At 34.1% G+C, this 12,101-nt stretch overlaps 1 long non-coding RNA gene across 1 annotated transcript; it reads right to left on the bottom strand.

Moving 5' to 3' along the window:
* Positions 1 to 9,927: 9,927 nt before the first annotated feature.
* On the bottom strand, positions 9,928 to 12,101 carry LOC139093420 (uncharacterized). Its single transcript, XR_011544686.1, has 2 exons — positions 11,093 to 12,101; positions 9,928 to 10,989 (listed from the first exon to the last, which is right to left on the bottom strand). It is a non-coding gene; the product is annotated as an uncharacterized lncRNA (long non-coding RNA).

Raw genomic sequence — 12,101 nt, 5'->3', positions numbered from 1 at the left:
ACAAGCAATAAATTAAAATATATGCCAGCAATATTCTGTTCCTTTGTTCAACACAACACCAGCTATTTTCGCCTTTACACAAATAAATGTTGATATTGCAACCAATAAATCACATGGACTCCCGGTAGCAAACATGCTTAAACATTTCTTTGTCAACATAAGCTTTGACGTTGACTTTTATTTATGGAAATTTTTCTCGCAAAAAACTTATCATCAGGTGCTGGTGGTTATGTAGTTTTACAGAATTTAAAAGTAAAGTGGAATGTTGAGTTAAAGAGCTTGGAGATCCTGCTTGGTTTTGAAAATGTAAAGTAGAATATTTCAACGGTTATAATATTTTTAAATATTTTCTGAAAACTAGTTGCAACCCCTTTTGTTGTTGATTTTATTTTAATTTTCGAAATCATTTAGTAATCTTTGAAAATACCTTAATTTAATTATTAGAACTTGATTGCTACTTCTTCTATCAGGTAAGAAACTCAATTTTGTCCATAAACTCACAAATTCCATGTTTCTTTGACTGGAAGTTGGAATATTCAAGTCAATCAGTCAAAACAGCATTTATTCACTCATTTAATAGCCCAAAAAAGCTCAGACAGCATGTTAAACATGTTAAATCTTGCTTCTGCCCATAGTCAAGCACAATAACCTTGAAATAATTCTTAATTTACCACGTAATTACATTTTGTGAGACAATAATTGATCTTGATCTGATTATGATTTGTTTCTCTCGAGTCAAGTATTAAATTATCTACTATCCCACACACATAGCATGCCATTCCTATCCTTTTTATAATTATATCGAATCAAGTCACTATTATCACCTACATTTCAATTCATCTAATTGGTGCTTAAATCGTTTCTCAAATTGAATGTTGATTGAAAAGATGCCGAACGACTTAAAAGGCTAGACGTCAAGATGATATTTTAGTTACCAGAAGTTTCATAACAAGATGAACGTGTGATTGCAATTAATTAGCATTTTTTCCATCTACTCATTTGGTATCATATTATCGTCATCATCATCATCGTCCCATTAATCGTAATCATTGTGGAGTAAAACATCACCTGAAGACATTAACTTTGTGATTTAATAATTGTGTGATGTGCTTCTCAGTTTTTTATAGTTGTTACATCGAGGATCTTCATATCATATAAATTTATTAATTTATATTCATTACTGTAAATGTCTATTAAACATGACACATCCCAGAAATGAGATATTACAGCTACAGCTACTGATATTTTAGTTCAAATTAAAACTTGTATATGAACTAATTAATTAACATGTAATCCACACATATACATACACATGCTTAAACATAGTCAAATGCAATTTAGATATACCTTGTAATTCGTTTAATGATGAAACTGAATTGAACGCTGCCAGGTACTTTATGTCACATAATTTTATCTGCATTATTTTGCATATCCAGCTTACTTATTTTTATTCCGTTCGCATGTGTAGTAAAAAAATGATAGCGAGACGCAATTAGTAATTACCTGTTATATTGCGCCTATTCCAAAACTCCTGCAAGGCATTTTTTATGAATGAAATTTAATGAATTGAAATGACTTGAGAAAAAAAAATGTTAATTAAATGCACACAACGTAATTGAGTGCGGGTTGATTAAGAAGGTTGTTTAGAAAAATGATGCTTTAAAAAGCACTCCAGGCTGTCGTCTGTAACGCATTTATGGTTAACGGTGAGATGAAGACGATTTTTAATGAGAATATTTAACGGTTGATTTGAATTTGAATATTTTTATGAGTAGTTGAACACCCCTTTTGTTTTCTTTTTAGATTTTTGGATAAGATTACTTTAATTTAATTATTAGACTAGCTATTAAGCTGTTAATCAAGTTCAGATTTGAGAATTTGGATCATTTTTGTGTTTAGGCATGATTCAAATCAAAGATCAAAGATCCAGCACCATTTTAAACAGCAAAAATCAATATTAAATTGAATCAGCAGGAATCAGCCACCAAAAATGATCAACAATTCCTTCAAACTCAACTAAACTAAGCTAATAACCACTTCAAGCACTAATAAATAAAGAAAAACTTTATTTTTCATTGTCATTTGGAATTTTACTCATTTATATTAACTATCTCAAACGTATTTGGGAGGAATTGCATATAGACAAAAGAAGAAAACCGCCTGAATCAATCAATCAATTATTTATTGCACAATTGTCTTTGCTAAAATATTTAAAATTGTGGGATTGGAATTTCCTCAATGTCTTAACAGGGAAATTAATTAAAATTCATTTATGCTGATTTTTCATCCAAATATACATCCATGCTGAGTATCAAAATAATGTTATTCCATTCTGTTAATAGACTATTTAATGTTTACTATTAACGTCTTAAGTACCCATATATTTATCCATGATAATTATTATGTTTAAATTGAACACCACATATAGTCTGACTCTATAATCATTCATCGTTGTAATGTGTGCCTAACTTATAAACTTGCTATTAGAAATCTTTAAATTTGAAATTGAACTTTATGTGAAATGTTATAAAAAAAGTAAATGGGATTTAGATCCTTAAATGGAATCGAATTATGAGATGAAGTTGTAACTATATTTTGTAATACTGACTGGATTAAGAGCGTAGCTAAAGGTGGTTGGCAAATTAAAGCATAACAAATGATCTTTAGTCTGAAATTGCTTAAAAGTATTTAATCAAAAATTGGTAAGGCTTCAAAGGCTTTTTGTTAAGGGTAACCGATGCCAAGATAGAAACCGAGACTACCTGGGGTAGACTTCCTGGGGTAGACTTCCTGGGGTAGACTCCTCGGAGTAGACTTCCTGGGGTAGACTACTCGGAGTAGAGTTCCCAGGGTAGAATTCCTGGGGTAGACTTCCCGGGGTAGACCTCCGAGGGTAGACTTCCTAGGGTAGACCTCCCGGGGTAGACTTCCCGGGGTAAACTACCCGCCGTAGACTTCCTGGGATAGGTCTCAGTCTCTGGAATTCGTCAACTTCCCAAGTAGTTTCAGTCTCGATCTCGGTCTAGAGAATTGGTCCGAGACTGAGACTTCAGGAATCCTTACTTCATGTTACTGTAAAGCAGCATGAGAAGAGTTTATCGACTCTGTACCTGATTATATCTCAAAAAAATGACATCAGAAAAGAAAGAGAAAATGTTGTAAAGTCATCTAAGCTTGTTTTCTAGAACAAATTTAAATAATCTACGTGAGAAATAAATAACAAGCACATTCATCAGCTAAAAATGATCACAATGTCACATAGATCGAAATTCCCGATTCCCAGCCCATATATATTCTTACGTCATGTTAGCCTTGTGTCACCACAAAAAAAAAACATCTTATGTCATGTATTTTTCTTGGTAAGAATTAATGATCCGTAAAAAATTATCATGTACTTCCTGGCTTATCAACATACTGATTTTCACTTCTTCCCATACGTTCATTGATAATTTTATGTAATTAAAAATACTTTTTAATTTACGCACGGTGCGTGTGGAACTAATGCATGGCATAAATTAACTAATCGAGTAGTAGCCAAACCTGTTTCATTCATAAAAGTAAACTAGCTGAATGAGTTAATCAAATAACAAATTTATGAATGAAGCTGGCCTCTACAAACGTAACACAAAGTCTTGCTACATGCTTACCTTTAGGTCTATCTATCTCAAAATTGAATTAATAATATTCATTCATAAAATGAGTTGCAATATGTGAATAAAAAGCTGTATGTGGGCGGCAGATCAAGCAAATTATAGTGAAATATTAATTTGTTGTTGTGGCTTGATCCATTCACTCAATGAATGCATGAACCTGTATACAGGTTCGCACATGCACTCACAAAAATTATTATTTAATCGGAAATTCATCATTATGAAGGGGTACGGTCATATATTATTATGTCTGTGTGTTTGTGTCACATTGTGTACCTCTTTAATCCCTTCCTTTTCAATTCGCAATTTAATTTCAATCGGCGCTAAATGAGAGAGCGCATTGGATATAAAAATCAATTGAACACCACAAAATTACGGTAATTGAACATAATAATGATTTTTTCATTGGAAGGGGCCGGTCGTAATTGATGTCCAGCTGTGAATATTTGAGTCAAGCTTATCTGTTGTGAGAGAACTCGTGGTAGACCGAAGAACTCCTGGAAGGTAGCTGTCGATAGAGACAGCATTGCATTTGGTATTGGCAATTGGCAGGTGGAAGCCGGCGATAGAACCAGTTATAGGCGACATCTGAGGGAGGCCATGGATCACAGTTGATCTGTACGGCCAGTGAAGTAAGTAAGTAAGTTATCTGTTGTGTTTACGGAAACGGGTGGAATCTGAGGTATTGAGTCATATCAATGTTAATCTTTCAATGTGAGAGGGAAGGGTACCTAGTCGTTTTGTTAGAGAACTGATCGAAAATGTGACAATCTTATCTGTTGAAACTCAAGTTCGATTCCTCCCAGATGCCGGTCTCTCTCAATCATTATAGCATAGATCAGTGGTGGACCAACTGTGTCCCTCGTCATCTAGTGTGTCATGAATGATATTCCGTAAGTGATTTCGATCAAGCCTTGACACTCAGGTTGCTCACCACTGACATAGATTTCTGTCAATGTGACAAAGCAAGACTTTGGCCACTTTCGCCCCCATCCATAAATTATTGGACATCACTCACAATCAACCCTATCCGCGATTCTGAACAAACTCAAGAGGAGAGTTAAGAAAAAATTTTAATTTTCAAGTGTCTCTACGTAAATGCAATCGAGTAGGCGGAAAAGTCTATTAAAAAACACTTTGTGGTCATGTATTCTGTATCATTTCATTATGCATTACTTGAATTTGCAATGAAAAATTTCTGTTATGTGAAGTGTGAGCATTTCATACGAAAAAGAAGTGTTTAATGTGGTTCAGCAATAAATAAACATATCGAGACTGACTGTGAGAACTTTATTGTGGGACTTCATATTCTCATAAATTGCAAAGATTCATGTTGATGGACAGTCTTAATATTTTGTAGGAGTTCTGAATTTACGATTGTCGTAAACTTTTATTAAATGGTCAACAGCAGATAGATTTGATGATGGAATTGGATTTGGCGCTATTTAATGCATAAATGAATTTTTTTTTGAAAATTTTGTAGCTTAAAAGGAAGTTTTTGATACTTTTAATAAGCTGCAGTAAGTGGAGGAGTTAAAGCTACTTGATGTGAATTATTAATGCAGGAAGTGAGATCAGAGTCACACTGACGCTGTTGTTATTATTGCTTAAATTATGACTGAATGAGAACTGGGACACAGTAAGTAGAGAATTGAGATCTGGGTTGTATTTTGAAGTATTGTTCCATGTTATTGGAATTAGGAGTAGGATTAGAACTCATATCCACTACTTGGATTAATGTATTTGTTATTTGATGATACGCCTCGATTCTCAAAGATCCAATGCAACAATAAGAGCTGTGGAATGAGGACTGAATAGAGATAAAGAAGGTTTAAGTGTGCTTTATGCCACGCTTTCTAATAACCCTTTGGTAGCTCATTGGTAGAAGTACAGGGTACAAAATCGTAGGACATGGGTTCGAGTCCCAGTCGGGCTTTGTTGTGGAGAAGTGTAATTTCTTCTCTAGAACCTTAGAAGTAGTAAGATTTCGAACACTATTAATCTTCCTTAAAAGTGAATCTAAGTCTGTAACTTAGGTGACGAAGACTAATTCGTAAGAATCTATTCCGAACAGCTCATGGTGATAACAGGTGACATCAGGGCAACTTGGTGTCGTACCGTTAATACATCAACTTATCAGTGCTTTAGCGAGCATGCTATGCTGTTCGGATATCGTTTCAAATTCCTCCTGAACATAAATTAAACATAAAACATCAAAAAACAGCATAAAGAAGCAGCTACTTATCTTAAATTTGAATACCAAACATGAATCAGGTGTTCAGAGCTCCTGCTGTTTAAAAAATGATGCATGAGATCTCCCAGTCCTCCTCATGCATGCAAACGACAAGCATTCTTAAAATTCCAATAAAACAACATTCAAGTTTCCATCACCACCTATATGGCGTTCTTATTTTCATTAATTTTACTTTCAATATATCTCTCAAAATATTATTATTTTATTACGTATACATACCCGACGACGACATCGACATGCTTAAGAAACTCGTGAAAATTGAAAGTAAAATTCGTGGGCTTTTTTTTATTATGGATACGAAATAGAAATTCAGAAATGTGCAAAAAAATATCGATTCGGTGCCATTTGAGTTCGCAATAATTTATATCTCAAGTGTGTCTTTCTAACTCTGCCTATCCACTTAAGAGACCGAGCAACTACCTACTTGTTGTTCTGCTAACACACAAACTGTAACACCTCTCAATAATAAATAATTTGAATAAATTTCAATATAAAAACTGAGGAAAATACGAGAATATATAAATTTTTATTGAGACACAGCACATAGGAATGATCGCGATGTAAGAATAAAATGATTAAATAATAATTCTATAAAAAATTAGGTGGGCTCAAAGTCATCTTGACATCTCGCCATATAGAATATTCTTCACTATTCAACACATCTTGTCACATACAATAAAAATATTCTGTATATCCACGACCATGCGCAGGTAAATGAGATGCCATGGAGAGTGAAAGACAAGGTCATCTCGTTTCAAATGGCTCGCTGGCACCAGATGACTATCGTTAAGTGGCTTCAAGAAGTCAAGAACCCAACCTCCGCCCAACTATAAAAATGACTTTCAATGTTCTCTTTCACTCGTGCCTGTTTATTCCGATTGTTATTCCCATTTTAATATTAAATTTTACTTCAATTAATCGAAAGAATTTTTATTAAAGTTCAATGAAATCTGTTCATCTTATTCATTAATGAAATTTCTTTGGATATGGGATGAGATTTTTCTTCTGTCGCTAAGAATTATCTCTTCGAGACTCTAAGTTTCGTGTGTGAGTGTTGGTTTTTTTGATACTTTTTATTTCAACTTATTTTTTGTTTTTGGTAGACGAGAAATTTTTACTTTTTGGATGTAAGATACTGGGAAATAATGAGATATCCAATGTTTTTCACTTTGGGTTGACCATGTCTTATTCAGATTCTCATCTCTGTTTTCATCCTTCTTATGTTGAGCAAAATTCTGTAAGTTTGAAATCACAACAGATCATGTTGGATATTTGCGGAATCTATCTTTATGTGGGATAATCTACATAATCTAATTGATAACACTATATGGTTGGTAGGTTAGCTTTTTAAACCATTTAATTGTAGGGACGTGGGTTCGATTCTCAACAGAGATTACTTGCGCATTAAAAAAGGACATGTCGCTATAATTTGCTAAGGTAACACCTCGAATAGCTCACAAATCGGTTAGTTGATCAAAAATCCGAATCCAGGACGATGTGACTCTGACTTGATGATGTCAGTTTCGGTTTGAATCCGACACCATGCTAAAGTCGCGCAGGAATCGATTATCCGACTTGTGCTATTCGAGTAATTTATATTAGAGCAATATGTAATAATGAAAGTATCCTTTCAATGATGTTCATTAGCTTTAACCTTTTCACACTTTCTTCTCATGGTGGATAATGTCCTAACATTCTGAATGTTATACAGGTCTGGACTTCGACTGACTGTTTGGAAGTGGTCCAGAGATAGGGTCAGTTTCAGGTGGCATCTGAGGGAGACCATGGCTCACAATTGACTTGTACGACTAACAACGTAAGTAAGTAAGTATGTTTAGTTCGAAGGACGACTTATGTCTACATTATATGATTTATCGTTCTGACAAGCAATGCTCGAAGTAGACTCGAGTTTTGTATCACTAAGTCAACTAAACTCAGGCTCTGCTTAGAACTATTAGTCAAATAAACACCTTATCACTTTGGATAGTAACCTCCAAGTGCCTTTAAAGTTCCTTTGTTTCCTTGAAACTCCCTTATTATAATTAACAAAATGCGTTTCCATCATCCACGTGCCTGAAACTTAAACCAATTTTTTTTGCTGTTAAAAATAAACGAAATAAATAATAAAGTAAGAGATGTGATGCCCACATAAAGTTTTGATTCATTTAATACATTTTTTTTTGTTTCTGTCTTTTCACACATATAAAGTTAAAAAAGTAAAGAGCAAAATCTGAGGCATCCCACGTGTAATCATGACGTCATAATTATATTTTATTTACAGGAAAAAAAAAATCATTCTTTTGCGTCTATCCAAACGTGTTTTCTGACATTCAATCTTAGTAAATATAATACTTTTTAAGTGGAACATTTTCATGTGAACACAATGTGCTTGCGACTCTCTTCCTCTGATGCATTATTTATCGCATGTATATGATTTCTTATAAAGATGTTTATAATTTGACTTGATGGAGAGAATAATATATGAATTGGAAATTGAAATTTGAGATTTTACTCACAACTGGATGTCTTTATTCTTAAAATGATGAGTAAATGAATTCAATTTGTTAATGGATCTTGATATGGTCAGCGGGCATGCAACAATTTGTGTAAAATGTATGGATTGATGTTATTGATAAGCATTTATTGATTGACTTGATGGCAATTGCTTGAAGACTTTATAAATTTTGCTAAAAAAGGGGTATGCAAGTACGAATAAAATCTTCATAACAGCAGGCCATGATATTTGAGTAATGAAAATACGTTAAAAACCACTAAAAGGGTGTGAAAATACGAAAATAAATTTCATAATAGCAGGCCGTGATGTGAAATATTAAAATTATGTTAAAAATCACTTTAACATAACTTTAACAGTTTAAAATCCAATAAGTCCACAAAACTTCACCAGAACTACCCATAAATCATGTTCAACTGTAATCAGGAAGTTCTTGTTAATTAATTTCTTAACAAAAAGTCATTTCATGCACAACAAATCACTGATATGAGTAAAATTTACATAAGTTTTTCAATTACTCCACAAGCTAACATGCAAATCTACATTCAACCAGCACTAGACACCACGCAAATTCTTTACAAAACACAACATAATTCCATGAACTAATTATTTCTTTCATTAACATTTAAAAATCTATTAAATGTGAGTATTTTTTTCATTAAAGAAAATAAATTTACATCAACAATTATCTGAATGTATCTAGGTGTCTATCTAATGTCTGTCTAAAGTGTAGGCACACATGTGCATGACACTTTTCACAAAAAAAAAAAGACACACAAAAGAGATAAACAGTAAAGCCCTTTTTTATTTGAAACATTAAAAGAGGGAGTCGTTCTGAAATGATGTCCTAAATTTTTATGTTTCTTGGGTATGGTAGGCTGAATAGCTTTATGGATCTTCCAGTAAGGTTAGAGTAGTGGGCAAACTTTCATGTGTCATGAGAGGTTTGCTCAATAGGTTACCTACCAGGATGCTCATCACCAGGTTGCTTACCAGGTTGCGCATTAGATTACGCACTAGGTTGCGCATCAGGTTGCGTACCAGGTTGCTCATTAGGTTGCTCATCAGGTTTCGCACCAGGTAGCTCATTAGGTTGCTCATCAGGTTTCGCACCAGGTCGCGCACCAGATCGCGCACCAGTTTGCGCACTAGTTTGCCTTTCAGGTTGTCATACAGTTTGCTCACCACTGCTCTAGATTGTCTAGATTTTGACAGCTTCTCCATATCAATGCAATTTCGTAATATCTCGATCCGATCTCGTCAATACTTAGTTCTACATCATTGACGAACACTCCCCAAAAGAAGTCATTCACTATGTTGAAAAAGTGCAATTAGAAAACATTCATTCATTTCATTTCATTCATTTATTCTCTGCCTTTATTTTTCTTCTTCTTACATTCAACATGGATCGCATGCTATTATGATTTGATTACACTGTATAGTGGGTTAAAGTGTATATGAAAGGTACATGATATGAAATAACAATAGCAATATGGCATGGTGCGAGTTAATTGTGATATTTGTTGACATTTTTACAACTTTATGTGATATTTTTCATTTATTTCATTTATGACTTAAATACTATAATTAATGAATGACTCGTGGCAGCCTATAAATAATAAAATTTACTCTCTCTATAAAGCACAACAGCTGGACATCACTTTATGTTAAATGTTCGTTTTTGTCTACATATCCATTCATTGAAATCTCTCTTCTTTCTTCACTTTTATTTCCAATTGTCGCTATTCTGATTTGTCAATTGTGCATGCATGAATATGTTCTCTTATGCCTCAAGCCTGCGCACTTCATTTTTCTGTCATTTTTGTCTTCCACCTTCAATATTATTTATGCTCATTAATGTAGAATTTATACATATGTACAATATACGACATAATCCTAACTGATGATGATGAGAAGATGAATTTTATAATTATTTCCACATTTTACAACTTTGAGTGCTCTAGAAATGGAGGGGTGATAACTTATAGGAAGGTTTGTTGGCTATAGCATTGATATTGTACTTACTAAGCGTACTAAAGACTAGATTAGCATGGAATTGATTGTTAGGGAACATATAAATGCCAAATCATTAAGGAAACCATCCCAATACTATTCGTGGCTTGTCCAAATGCATTGTTTACATTTTGAATTTTGAGGTTAGAATTCATTTTTTCGTCATAAATCGTCAGGTTTTGAAGCTTATTTGCTGAAATTTGGACAGTTTGTTCTCTGAAGGACTCAATGCAAATTGAACATTTCTTAGCTTAGTCCAGTGGTGCGCAACCTTTCATTTTTCATGGCGGTAAGCTTAGACCGAAACCGCACATGACATGTAGTTCACGACATTTCGATACATTTTTGGTGGCACACTTCTGTGTCGCGGAACACAGATTGCCCAGCACTGCCCTATGGCGACATTTGAAGTCTCCATCCCTTGGATTTACTCATGCAAATGCCAATTGTAACAAGCCATTTATTCTTAACTTCTTCTTTCACAAAATGATGTGATGATGAGTTCATTCTCATTTATACTTCTTTCTCTCTTAGTCATGCCATCTTACTTATTATTATTACTATGGATGGTACGTTAATAGTAGAAAAAAAGTGAAAAAAATTAAAAAATTGCATTTAAATGTGAAAAAAATATGAAAATATATAAAAAAATATTTCGTATACTTCTTTGGCATCAACATCATCATCATCATCATCCCACATGTCTAGTTGTGAGACTGTTTTCGCTCGCTCGCTGTTAGACTACGACAACGATTGGCACCATCCATTGGCAACAATTTAGTTCTTTTTTTATTTTTGTGTTCATCTCACATGCTAAATTAAATTAATTCTTTTGTATTGAAAATGAGCAGTGTGAAATGAGGTGGTGATCTTTTACAAAATTTATTTCAATTCTCCAGAGGCAAGTTTCGTTGTACCTCGTTGAGAAAATGTGATGATTATACACGCGAATAAGGAATTAATGGGAAAATTTAATTGATGATTGGAGTTAGATCAATAAATTTGATATTTTTCGTAATTGTTTCTGTTAAATGGGTTTTCAACACCTTAGGGGACATCCTTGGATCCAATGTTATGGAGATTTTGATGTGGTTTTGGATTTTAGATACAAAAATCTACTGAATCTCTTAACTCAGTGTTGGACAACCTTATTATCGCGACACACTAGTCGAAATATTTTGGAAATACCATGAACCGCATGCCGTGGGCAGTTTCTATCCTGAATTACCACAAAGGTATGCCATGGTACAAACATTTGTCTGTATTTAGTCGAATTTTTAGAAAGTAAAGCCGCAGAGGTCATTTTAATAGAAGAATTGAAAAACCTCTCAGTAGCCGACTGGCTAAAGGCACTAAACATTAAGTTTGGCGCTGATTATCGATCATGGTTCGAATCTCATCGAAAATTAACTCATTCATAATTCAAGACTGTCCTGCGTACCCCGAATCAGCTCTTTGGATTCCGTATCTGCTTTCTGAACCCCGCATCTGCCCCAAGGACCCTGAATTTGTACTCTAGAATCCAGGTCTGCTCTTTAAACCGAGAATCTACCCCTTGGACACCAAATCTACCCTCCGTATCTGCTTTACCAATCCCGCATCTACCCCACGGACCCTAAATCTGCCCCTCGTACTCCGAATCTTATCTTAGGACTCCCTATCTGCTTCCTGA

Source organism: Chironomus tepperi, unplaced genomic scaffold, assembly GCF_022539635.2.
Source record: "Chironomus tepperi strain 1889 unplaced genomic scaffold, CSIRO-AGI_Ctep_v1 contig_335, whole genome shotgun sequence".
NCBI classification, from domain to species: Eukaryota; Metazoa; Arthropoda; class Insecta; order Diptera; family Chironomidae; genus Chironomus; species Chironomus tepperi.
The sequence above is the reverse complement of the archived record's forward strand: the minus strand, read 5'-3'. Positions and strand labels throughout refer to the sequence as shown.